This window comes from Papaver somniferum, chromosome 3 (assembly GCF_003573695.1).
Source record: "Papaver somniferum cultivar HN1 chromosome 3, ASM357369v1, whole genome shotgun sequence".
Taxonomy (NCBI): Eukaryota; Viridiplantae; Streptophyta; class Magnoliopsida; order Ranunculales; family Papaveraceae; genus Papaver; species Papaver somniferum.
In genome coordinates this window covers 37066523-37080045 of record NC_039360.1, presented here as the reverse complement: position 1 = coordinate 37080045, position 13523 = coordinate 37066523, and the positions used below count along the sequence as shown (strand labels likewise).

At 36.4% G+C, this 13523-nt stretch overlaps 1 long non-coding RNA gene across 2 annotated transcripts; it reads left to right on the top strand.

The window, feature by feature from the left end:
- Window positions 1-6579: 6579 nt before the first annotated feature.
- On the top strand, window positions 6580-9675 carry LOC113361148. Of its 2 annotated transcripts, XR_003364976.1 has the most exons (3): window positions 6580-6972; window positions 7132-7601; window positions 9322-9675. It is a non-coding gene; the product is annotated as an uncharacterized LOC113361148 (long non-coding RNA). The 2 variants fall into 2 exon arrangements; XR_003364975.1 differs by lacking the exon at window positions 9322-9675 and having other exon boundaries at window positions 7132-7760.
- Window positions 9676-13523: the final 3848 nt, after the last annotated feature.

Genomic DNA, 13523 nt, shown 5'->3' with positions numbered 1-13523 from the left:
ATAATAATATTATTTCTAGTTCAAATCCAAATAATTTTAATAATTATTCACCTATTCAAAAGGACGAGGATTTGACTAGAGATACCCCCGTTTTAGACGATGTAGTATTTCTTTTTGATTACGAAGTTAATAATGGTTTAGAGGAACGAGTATATTTTGAGTCTAGCGATTTAGAAATAATAGACTTAGAAAGAGAAAATGAACTCGTCGAGATGAGTGAGGATGTACCTGACTTAGAAGAATCAATTGACCATTTTCATGAATTAGATGACCTTGAAATTAGGGAAGTTGTGACTAGTCTTTCGAGAGACACTGAAAACTCTAAGTTTGGGAGTGATTATCATTCTCCATGTGATTTAACTCTTAGAAAGGTCCCTCACTTGGGACTTGACATATGTGCCTCAACCATTTTACAATCTTCATACACGTTTTCCTGAACCTAGTGATGTCCACAAGAAATTTAAGTTATTAGAAACCCATCCTCTGGTTGATGTGGTTTACCCAGGCTATGATACCCAGATTGACTTTGTTTTCACACCAAATATTTTTCTTCCAAATGTGGGAAGGTTTGATTTTCAAATGTGTCGAATATTAAGTTTTGAGACTAAACCTAATTACTTTAGAAGATTAGGGTCGACATACTTGTTTAAGGAATATCACCACTCTCATTGTGGTCAGCTGTGTAAGTCAAATCTGATTGACTTAGAGGATCCTCAATTATTCAGATTATTATTATGTGCTTCTAAGTTTTTATTTGAGTTTTTCCAGACTCTAGAACCTGAACATTTGGATCTAACCTATGAGGAAATGCAACCCATGAAAATATTTTATTTGGACCCAGTTATAGATCCTGAACCTGAACCACAACTAGATGTAGTCGTCTTAAACAGGAAACTAGACAAGGGTGTGCTTTATTTGGCATGTTGCAGATTCCTTTTACTTGTGATAGCTCTATTTGGTTTTGATGACCCACAGATATTTCGGCTATTATTTTATGATTTTATGAGGTGACTAATCCTTTCTTAGTCTGGCTGAAGACTTTAAACTTAGCACTTCTTGGGAGGTAACCCATTCTCATCCAACACGGTAATATCTTTCCTTATCTCTTTTGCTTCAAATGGTAACAATTTCTCCTTGTTCATGCTTTTAATTTGATCTTTAGAACATTTAGGACAATGTTAGATTTAAGTTTGGGGGTATAGGAGAAACTTTTTAGTTGCATAATTAAACTCCAGAGCCTAGAAATTTATGCCTATTAAGGATGGCACTAACCAATCTAAGTGGATGGAAGCATTTTGGTTGTAGGATTTAAGGAACCAATCTGACTAGATGGAAACATCTAAAGAGTCTATTCATAAAAGCACAGAGCTCAGGTATTAGAAATAACATGATAGTTTCACCATATCTCGTTGAGTCCTTTTCACTTCTGTTTTTATTTTTTTTTTGTTTTTAAACTATGTTTCTATAAGTGATTAGGTGGGACTCACGATTCAAGTTGTTACCAATGCTAGGGTGAATTAGAGTGATTGAGATACAAAAAAAAAAAAAAAAAAAAAAGAAGAGAAATTGAGACCAGACCATCAGACCAACTGGAATAAATTCAATAAAGTCGACCACTGGAACCCTTGTATATGCCAGTTGTGTCGACCTAGAGTTAGGATTATCGACCACTGGTACCCTTGTATATGCCAGTGTGTTGGTATTAGTCAGACTAGTATCTCAGTCCATTAGGATAGGTTCATTTTGGCGGAGACCTTCAGACAGATATGAGAAACACCGTTCACCTAGTAAACATCAAAACCATCTATGTTTTTCTCTATATCCATCTTCTTGATCTATCCATGTGATTAGTTTTGACTCCGGATATTGATGTCCATAATGCAACTATCTGAGTAGAGCTCTGTCACTTATATATGAATTTTAGTATGCTAGAGTGCAAACTCGTGTACAACAATTGGAATTTCGCATCAAGGTACTTCCTCATGTAGTCAATAAGTATGCCAACCAAGGAGATTCTTTAGTGCCTTCCAAGGTTCTGTGTAGATAGCTAGGGTCTGGAGTATAAAGGTTTTGTGGGTATACCTTTGGTAAGCCCTCCGGAGACAACACTCCGCCACTAGGGCCACCTAGGGGTTTAAAGGCTTATTGCATAAGCTAAATGCAACTGACGGTGCCTGCGACAGTGAGTTAGGATTTTCTTTTCTAGATTTGATTTTCTCGAGGACTAGCAAATAATAAGTTTGGGAGTATTTGATAGACGCATTTATGTGTCTATTTTGATCTCAATTGTATATATTGTTAGTGCTCGATTCTATACTTATTTGGTTATTTTATGTCTTTGTAGGTGTTTTTGGAGAAATAAGCTTTTGCGGGAATATTGGCTCGAAAAGTGGTATTTGCGCTCGTGGGAGAAAATTACTATTCGGATCCTCAGTGTGGATAAGAGGCACTTCAATTACTAAGGGGTTACCCCAGGGCAACTACTATTGGCAAACCGGAACTGGATAGGGGGAGGTCATCTTCCAAAATTCAAATTCGGTAAAAAGGCGGGAAAATTTGTTGCAGTGAATAACAGATTAGGGTTCTTGATTTGGACGAGATTAAATGAGACTAAATCACTGATTCTCATGGAATGGACCTCTTATGGGTATATAATTCTGATTTGGGCATTTTATTGGGCTGTATTTGGCTATTTTTTTCGTTGAAGCAAAACAGAGGAGGAAAGGTTACGAGACTCTCAGACATGAATTTGACTGAGATGTAATTGGAGAATATCACGGGATTGGTTTTTGTTCATCTTGTTGCGACAAGAAAGGAGTGGTAACGATTTCAGATTGGAAGAAAAAGGAGGTTTCGATAAAACAGGGAGTTGATATATTTTCTCGAGTTTTCTGGATTTAGAAAGGGGAAGTTACGTAGAATAATATCTTCCCTGTTTGATTCTACTCTATATTTGGAATGATTCTGGAAAAATAAGGACGCATAAAGAGAGAAAAAGAGGGAAATATTTACGTGACTTGCAGCGAGAGGAAAGGAGAGATAAACTCGGATTTAATCGAGCTATATGGACCCTGTGGTAAATATATAGAGGGTTGATAACCACATACGGGGGTGTCGAGTAATTTTGGGCCTTTACGTAGTTTAGGGGAAGCTCTGGTACGAAGAAATCACGCTGCAGAGAAAGTTGCAGCAGCAGGAGGAAGAAGACGAAGCTGAAGAACATTAGACGACCCAAGTCAGTCGCAGAAAAGTGTGGTTTATCCACGACACACATAGTGTCGTTCCCAGCTGTCTTACATCTTCTGTATCGTTAATAACAGTCGATCTGCCACGCATATAAACGTTGCAATTGATCCGTTTTATCTTTTTCTTGTATTTTCACTCTCTTCAAACACTTTGGAGCCATGAATAAATATTTTGAGCATGTTTCTGATATGAGGAGATAAACCCAACACTGGGACGACGGAGGAAGCCCTTTTTCATCATTGTGGTAATTCTATTAATTCTTTATATGACTTTTTTGCACTAAAATTAAATTGATTTATGATTTCTCTTGAATGGTTGTGGTTTCAATTGATGGGTCATGCTTAGCTTAAGTGTTTTGATGTCCCATGCTTTAGATTTAAAGTCATTACTTTCGGAATCTACGTTGGCAAAGAATAAGAGTCAATAATCTTTATCATATGGGCTATAATTGTGTAGAATTGATTTTTGAACCACATGAGTATGAAAATTGGTGAAATCCCGAGTCTCAGTACCTCTAGTTATTGTGACAACTTTTTTTTGTGTATATATTTTCTTTATTATTAAGTCTGAAATCGAGTCTACACAAGTCCGAGTTGAACGAACTTTACTTACCACTCGAAAACCACATCAATTTTTGGCGCCGCCGACGCAAATTTGTATTTAGATTTGTTTTAGGTTTATTTTTATTTTTATTATTTTTTTGTTCTTTTTCACGCGTTTTGGTATTTTTCGATTCTTTTCAGATTTGGAGCGAAGCACAAGGAAAGAAAAATTGCTATAAAAGTAAAGCATCGCCAAAGAAGGAAAGAAAAGAGGAATCCGAAAGGAGTGAAGAAGAAGATTTTGTATATAGTTATTTTGTTTATTTTTAGAAACTGTAAATAAGATTTTATCTTTTGTAATTTTTCTTTTCCTTTTTGGACATTTTTATTTTTGGACTTTATTTTTGGACTGGACATTATTATTATTTTGAAACCTTAAGGAAGGGTTAAAAAATAAATATAAATTGTTTGCAGGGAAGGACGACAGTTACGATACTGTCTCGGCCCCTCAGGTTCGTACACTGACATTGGAGTCGGTGGCCTGAGTCGACTTCAACGGTTCATCGCCCGTCTGGTACGGGAGGAAAGACTCTATCCACCCACGAATCCCCTGTCAGTGGGTTTTATGTTGTGTGACAACTCACACCCCTGCAGTAGAATGTTGAACTGGTATTACAATAGCCAATACAACGAATATCCGACTGAGTTTCAAAATGGACGTTACTACTTTGACCATAGTGTGAACAGTGGTTGGGAACATCAGCCTTTTGAAGATTATGGTCCATACCATGGTGAGCCCAATTACTATCCACATACGCACCGGCCATATGAGCAAAATTCTTATATTTCTCCTTTATAAGAGTCTCTAAGGAAATTAGAAGAGTCGACACGTAGGATAGCTGAGATGAATAACTTAGTTTATGACGAAAGAAAACTTTCTATAGAGGAATCCCTCAAGCTGATAGATGAGACGAACGAAAGAATTGCTCAAGATAGTCTTAATTTCCAATATAGTGTTTCCAATAGTACCCTTGAAAATGAGGATAGTTATTTGCATAATCAAGATGACGAGGATATAATTGGTAACACTACTTGTTGTTTAGATGAGGTTCAACCATTTTCATGTTATTATAATGATTATGATGAGGATAGTGTTGATAAAGAATTTGAAATAAATAGGCATAGTGATCAGGAATTTGCTACTCCAACTGAGCTTAATAATAATATTATTTCTAGTTCAAATCAAAATAATTTTAATAATTATTCACCTATTCAAAAGGACGAGGATTTGACTAGAGATACCTCCGTTTTAGACGATGTAGTATTTCCTTTTGATTACAAAGCTAATAATGGTTTAGAGGAACGAGTATATTTTGAGTCTAGCGATTTAGAAACAATAGACTTAGAAAAAGAAAATGAACTCGTCGAGATGAGTGCGGATGTACCTGACTTAGAAGAATCAATTGACCATTTTCATGAATTAGATGACCTTGAAATTAGGGAAGTTGTGACTAATCTTTCTAGAGACACTGAAAACTCTAAGTTTGGGAGTGATTATCATTCTCCATGTGATTTAACTCTTAGAAAGGTCCCTCACTTGGGACTTGACATATGTGCCTCAACCATTTTACAAGATTATCTTCATACACGTTTTCCTGAACCTAGTGATGTCCACAAGAATTTCAGTTATTAGAAACCCATCCTCTGGTTGATGTGGTTTACCCAGGGTATGATACCCAGATTGACTTTGTTTTCACACCAAATATTTTTCTTCCACTACCACTACTTCTTCCACCACCACCACCGCCATTAGCGTCATCACTCCACCATTCTCACCAACACCTGCCACCATTATCCCTACCGTTGATCCACCACCCCCACCCACCATCACAACCACCATTAATGTCTACTGATTTAAAAGATAAATTGATTATGTATTGTATTAATGAAAGCATATTTATTTGATTAATTAAACAAACATTTATTATGAAATACTATTGGAAGATTTATTATTGATATTTAATTAAACTGATCATATTACATCTGTAGATTTAACTTTCCGTAGGTGAATTCTGAACCACTCTTTAACTTGCCTAAGTTGTCCAAGCTATGCTTTATAGGGAGATTAATTTGAATTTAACTATGATTTTATAGAGACTACTAGGGACTAGTGAGGATGAGGGGCGGAATTATGCCCAGGCTCCACGGGTTTAATTAATCAAATATTAAGGCAGGTGACCAAAAAAGAGAGATAATTATAAAAAAAAAATCTCACAAACACCCACCACCTATTTCTTCCCGACTTCATGTGATCATAATAAAGAAATATTTTTCAAAATTTCAATCCCTGGAAGCCCAAAAACCTTTTTTTTACTGCCTATTTTACTTGGGCTGATAAAAATAAGCCCAATTAATAGGCTTAAGCCACCCCTAAAAACCCAAAGCCACCCCAAAGTTAAATTTCCAATTCCGCCACCGAGGATGAGAGTATAATACAGTACCAAAAACAGGCAGCAGCTGAAACATTTCCCCTTCTTTAAAATGCTAAGTCATATAAACTCCCACGTTGCACGGTAAGTGTAACACCCTCCTTAAATCAATTAAATCAATCAATCAATCAAACAAACAAACAAGATGATAAGTGAAACTCAAATGTTCATTCTCATTCATTCTGACCCTATCAAAAGCTGATGTAGATAATTGTGGTTAGAGATTAGGAAATACTGCTCTCTCATTAATTCGGACAATTTATCACTCCTAAATTACGGCTCCCAGTCAGCCCATTTCCCCTTAACCCCACGTTCACTGTGTAACTGAAGAGCAAAAAGGAAAAAAAAAGCCTCGGATTTTCAGAACTGATCTTCATCTTCACAACCCTACTCATCTAATCTAAAAATTGATTGCTCATCTAAACTGATCTTCATTCTCACAACCCTACTCATCTAATTTGGTTTCTATTATTGTTCTGCTTCAAGAATCATCAATAACCGGAAACAGATTTGTCTGCTCCCCCATCACCGTGATTAAAAATCTGTGAATTCATCATCTTAATTAATTTTTTTTTCAATGTCTCACGAATTTAGGCCAGACAATTGCTGATTCTGCATGAATTGATTATCAATTTTGTATCCCAAGTTCTCCAATTCTCTTATAAAATTTACACCCTTTTAACAGTTTATAAGAGGTAATTATCTAATTTCTTTATCTATGAATTGAACAAATCAAAACCCATCTTTGTTAAATATGATAAATTGAGAGTATGGGTTTTTCCGTTATGAGGGTTTTGGTTTTTGAATATATGAGATGATTTTGTATTGATGTTTAGAGTTAAAACTGATTACAGGGTAAGATTTCTTATTGGTCGTTTCTGGATTCATCATCTATGAGCACTTACAAAATCTGAAGAAGAAAAAAGGTAACAATTATTATCCTCCCTTGGGTTGTTCTCAATGGTTTCTCTGGATTTTGAAATGCTTGCGGGGAAAGAATGCTCATGCAACTTAAGAACTAAAAAAATCAATTACATAAATAGAGAACCATTCATATAAAATGGTTAGAACAGATTCCAAACTCAATATGAAAGTACTCTTAAGAGATGCAAGTACGAATTCCTCTCAACTGGTGAGAATAATCTACATGAGTTGGGTAAACACAATTCTTCATTTTGCTCAATTCTTGGTGTTTTTGATGGCATTCGGCAGTTCTGCTCATCAAGCTTTATGTATAACTGGAACCAAATAGGGAAGCAAGCTGCTTTGGCCTAGCGCTACTTACGCAGTGAGCACTATATTTCTGTAGGTTGGTAAATGGAAGGTAAGCTACAACGTCTGTTGTATGGTCAGTTTCACTTTGAATGCCATTATCACCCTACTGTTACTACATGCTTTCTTAGTGTTGATTACTTATGGCACACCAATGTCTTATAGGCCTTTTCTATACTTATCTAGCATTTTGATGTTTTTGGTCTCTGGACAACTTCTGACTGAAACTAAATCATCACATGAATTTGATTGGTTTTGCTTAGGGCTGCACAACGGGTAGGGTGGGTAGGATATGGCCTATTTCGCCACCCTACCCGCTAAATGGCGGGTAAGAAATTTTTTACCCGCCATTAAACGGGTAAGATCCTACCCGACCCATTATTTGGCGGGTCGGGTAGGATAGGGTAACGGGTATAACCGTTTTTCTTTTCCCCCTGCTATGTTCTGGTTCCTACTTTCTACTATGTTCTGGTTCCTACTTTCTACTATGTTCTGGACTTTGTGGTTCATAGTTACTACCTTGACTGTGTATACAAAAAGTGTTTCCCAAAAAGCAAAATAGAACAAGAATAATCTTGCAACAGCCTATCTAAATATGTACCCAATGGTACTGCCAATCTAACTAGGGAAAAATGAACAGACAAAAACATCCTGCCAGGCACAAATCCATTTGTAGTCTCAAGAAACAAGAGTTCCATTCTTTTTAAAATCGACGATGAATCCCAGCATAATTTCATGTTCTTCACGTAACCTTGTTCTTCATATAGCAGTATCATCACCAAAAGCTCTTCATATGACCTTCTTCTTCAATCATCATCTACGAGGATGGAATACATACTAAGATCACCACAGCATAATTTCATGTTCTTCACGTAACCTTGTTCTTCATATAGCAGTATCATCACCAAAAGCTCTTCATATGACCTTCTTCTTCAATCATCATCTACGAGGATGGAATACATACTAAGATCACCAAATAAATCTGCATAACAACAGTTGAAGCATGAGTGGTTAAGGCTAAGTATTCATAGTTAAGAGAGATTCTATTTTTTTGCATTGTATACACTGCAGCTTATCCAAAGACCATCAACAACAAGAGGCTGAAGCAAGGGAAGCATGAAACACAATGTGGAAGTGATTAATTGTACAAATTGCAAAAAAAAAATCGAGACAGTAATTTTGACAAGGTAGGTAGACCTGAAAACTTCTCAAGGAGGTACAGAAACTGCAGACTAATATTTACCAATGTTCTATTTGAAATTATATTATGTGCCTGGTGCCTGCTGTACACTAAACTAGCATAGGGGGAAAAGTTTAACTAAATGTATGGGGTAAAGCCCATGTGACAATTCATTAAAATCCATAAAAACAACTATTCATTAGATGTATAAAATGAAACCCTTCTGGTGTAAGTTCGCACCCGCGTGCTTCAAGAAGGGTCAAGGACTGTGCACACCCTAGAAAGCCAATACCTGTTATATTGCTACAGTGATCAATATTAGGCGAACTCAGTTCATAAAAACATTCCAAGTAAACCCATTTGAGTTTTCAATCTGATTTACAATGTGAAACAGATGGTTTGAATGGATGAATTGAGCAGTTGAGAAAAAATGTACGAGTCTACTTGATGCATATGTATCTTTGATAAACCCTGAAACTACCATTTGACAATGAATATGATTGAATGCACTCAAATTCATACTTTTATTCATGCAATATACTAACAACAAGTTCCATACCTGACTCTAAGACGTCATCCTCCTTCTCTTCAGCTTCTAGTGTAGATGGATCCATATCAATCGGCGTCCTTAACCAGTTCTGTAGGAGAATCAATGCTTTCACAGTTCGGGGTCTTAAAGAACTACGGAAATGACCAAGTATTCGCTTTCCAGTACTGAAAGCAGATTCACTTGCAACTGAAGAGACGGGAATAACAAGTATGTCTCTTGCTATAAGTGACAGAATATCAAACCTTGCATTATTGCTTTTCCACCAAGTCAATATATCAAACTTTGAACCTTCTTTCTTGTCTTTTGTTGGTGAGTAAATCTGCTCCGATAAGTATCTTTCCACCTCTGATTTGTCAAAATCCTCCATTGTAGACAACTGGGTTTTACGTTCTTCTCTATGGGACTTATATCTTCTTTTTCTATGTAACGTAGAACTAGAACTAGAGCTCTCTTGACTAGGACTACCACCAGTTTCACCTACAGATTCTGACGAGGCTAACACACTTCCTACACCTGCATATTCTGCCTTATAAGCTGTATATAATTCATTAAAATCCTCTTTCACTTTATCTAACCAATTTTTTACCAATCTTTGTTTCATCCAAGGAATATCATGCATAATCAAGTCTTCTAGTATTACTTGTAGTCCACGTTCTTTTTCTCTTGGATCAAGAAGCACAGAAATAAACAATAAAGGATTCATGTTTTTATATTCACCTCAATACTTGTTGTATTTAAGTAACATCTTCTCGCCCATATGGCTTAAGTGAGGATCATAATGAGCTTTTTTCCATTCATTTAAATCTCCACGTACATCACAAATTTCCGCCAAAAATGTATGCGAAGTGACATACGTAGAACCAGAAAACTCAACAGTGGCTTCAAAAAATACCTGTAGGTACAGTACTAATTTTTATCGACAGTTGCGTCCATAGAGATGGATGTTGTCATAGAAAAACTTGCAATAAATTTGCTCCAGTTGATAATGCATATTAAACCATGTACAATAATAACACCCTGCAGGGCCTGTACCATTCAAACTATGCTATTCTAACAGGACACAGAATCACAAACACAGACACTTGGAATGAGCAATTTCAATTACAAGGATATGAGCATGCGTCAAATGTGAGTTTCCCAATGATTACACTTCACACTCTGAAGCATATATTCCAGAACATACTAGCATAGATAAATGCAATGTTGGACATTCCAAACATGAACAAACAACAAAATCAGTACATTGCACTTCAAAGTGAACGCAATTAATAATTCATGAACTGCCAAAAATCATACATGAAAAAAGAAGCAAATTAATTAATTCACATTTTAAGCATCCACAATGTAAACTAATACCTAAAGAGGTCATGGATGGTGTAAAGAGCAACACTACAATAACTCATATATTGAGATAGGGTTATTCCTAGTGATAAATTCAACCTTAGTGACAAAACTAACTACATTGCAGTAAAGGTAATGAAAGAATTAAACAACAAAAGTCCATTTCTTTTTTACAATGGACCATAGGAATGGACCCAGTGTGATACTAGTTTGAAGATCTTGTATTACTGACAAGTGACAGACGAGGTAAGATTCACGAGTAATCAACAAAAGTTAAGACTAACCACCTTGACTATCGCAGTCTACAATCCATCTACTGGTTTCAGACTTTGTTTTGTATCATGCAATCAGTTCTAAGTTTCAGACCTTGTTTTGTTTCATGCAATCAGTTCTAAAATGGTTGATAAAGAAAGATAAAATACCTGTAAAAACTGAACTAGGACTCGAGCATTAGCCCAATCATACTTTTCAGGAGCATGCACACGAGGCTTTTTCTTCTTGGCTTTTCTCCGACCAGCTACGGGTTCTTCAGGAGCATCAGAATCAGATGAAGTAGATTTATATTCATCGGGAACATCTGTACTGTCAATAGCATCAATATTAACACCCATTTCTGGTTCATCGGGAATATCGAAGATAAACCTCTCACGAAATGCTTTATCTGACCGTGCTAGCCTTATAAAGGCTTTTTCATATTTTTCCGCGGAATCCAACATCAAAAAAATGGAGTTCCATCTTGTTTTTACATCTAATATTAATCCCTTTTTATACTCAATTCTTTCGTCAAATACAGCTTCTAAGAACTTCTTCATCCTAGCAGGAGAGGCTGTGACGTATTTAACCACTGACCTGATTCTTGCCACTGAAGTATTATACTTCTTCAACTCATCCTTAACAACTAAAGCTAATACGTGGGCAGCACATCTGACATGCAAATGTTTACCTCCAACAATTGATGATCCCCAACTGACAACTCTCTCCTTGACATATTTTATTGCTTTTTTATTTGCAGATGCATTATCGAGAGTGATGGTGAACACTCTCTCAATCCCCCACTCGATCAAACACTTCTCCAATGTTCTTCCAATATGTTCACCTCCATGACTAGTGATTAAACAAAAACATATGATTCTTTTGTGTAATTTCCAGTGGTCATCGATAAAGTGGGCAGTAACTACCATGTAGTTGTAGTTCTGAATGGACGTCCAAGTATCTGTTGTGAGACAAACTCTAACCTTGTTCACCTTGAAATAGTTCACCAACTTGGCCTTTTCAGTCACAAACAACCTGCATATATCACGATAGACGGTCATCCGAGATGGAAGTTTGAACCTCGGCTCAAGATACCTACAAAATTCTATGAACCCTTCACCCTCAACCATTTGGAAAGATTGTTCATCTGTGATTATGAAATTTATCAAGGCTCTCCTACATGCTTCTTGACAAAACGTATCCCCAACCATACATTGCTAATCTCCCAGATTGCTAGGCTGTGCAGATTCTACTGTATCCAAATACTTCTGACACTTAGTCAAATGCCAGTTCAAATTAGATGTTCCATAATCCTTACCACCAGCCTTATATTTACCACCTTCACAGTAGTTACACGACCCCCATGTAATACCAGCTTCATCAACACTCCTTTCGAAATGATCCCATACCCAAGATGTTCTCTTCCGCTTCATACTTTCTCTGACCTCAGGTTGAGAAGATGGTGGAGGTGGAGGCGGAGGAGATGCAACCGCACTGGCCCTTCGTTGCACAGATTGAGATGCAGCTTGAGACGGAATAGGAGGTCTCGTTGACATCACTTCTGTAATCTCAACCATGTTTCCTCACACTAAGCCTGCACAAACTAAACCATGTTTAGTGACTTTTCCTGATGATCTCAACTAAGTCGGATTTGTTGGACTGCTTTGTCCTCACAACTAAGAGTCATAGTCTAAGACATGAAAATTTAAGGATACACAGCTATGAGCTTATAAAACAGATCCTCCGCAAGTAAGGTCACACTCAATATTATGACGAGCTGAGGAACAAGTAAACATATAACTTACTTCTGTAGTTTGAAACTGAATATTAGGACGAGCTTCTAGTGTGCGCCTCAAGCTATTTCTGAAAAATAGACATAAATTTTAGTAGGTAGTTCACATATTAAATGCTAACAAATTCTTAATATTGAGCATGGAGTCCAATGGTTTACATTGTTTGCTTAATATTTAGAAAACTTCGGGTGGGAGGCTAACTGAAGCTAAGTGGACTGTTACAGCATCATATATCTTCCACCAAATCTCTAGAGTCTTGTCTACCATACAGGTGATTCTGCAAATTCAGTCAGACAGAGGAGAACCAATAATTAACTTACATAATTTTTTTATCCCAAATCTTAACTGGAACCACTAAGGACAAAATATTCATCAAGGCCTAAAGCATGATCAAAGAATCTTAAGAAACGAACTCACTAAACAGCTAAACCTTAGACATTCATAAACCTAAGTGGAAATGAGAAGAATTTTACAGAAATCCACAGTAAAACTTACAGGAAATTAGTGGAACCATCGAATTTCCTCCTCTTATCAGTTTGAATTTCAGATGTTTTTTGGAATTTAACATCTATTGGAGAAGGCCTACCCTAGAAGAAGAAACAATGATTAGAGTTAAGAACCCAAATCAATTTTCTATGTAAATTTTCGTTCAATTTGAGTAGCTTAACTTCCTAACAACAAAATGAGCAACCCCACATAAAAATTATATCGTACCCTGCAACATGCATGAAATCGTAAAACCCTATGATTTTTTCAATCAATTTAACAGAAAAAAATAAAATGAAAAAAAATCAAATTTGAAGTTAGATCTTACCTTGAATCAACCGATTAAAGGGTTCTAAACGAGATCCGTTAACA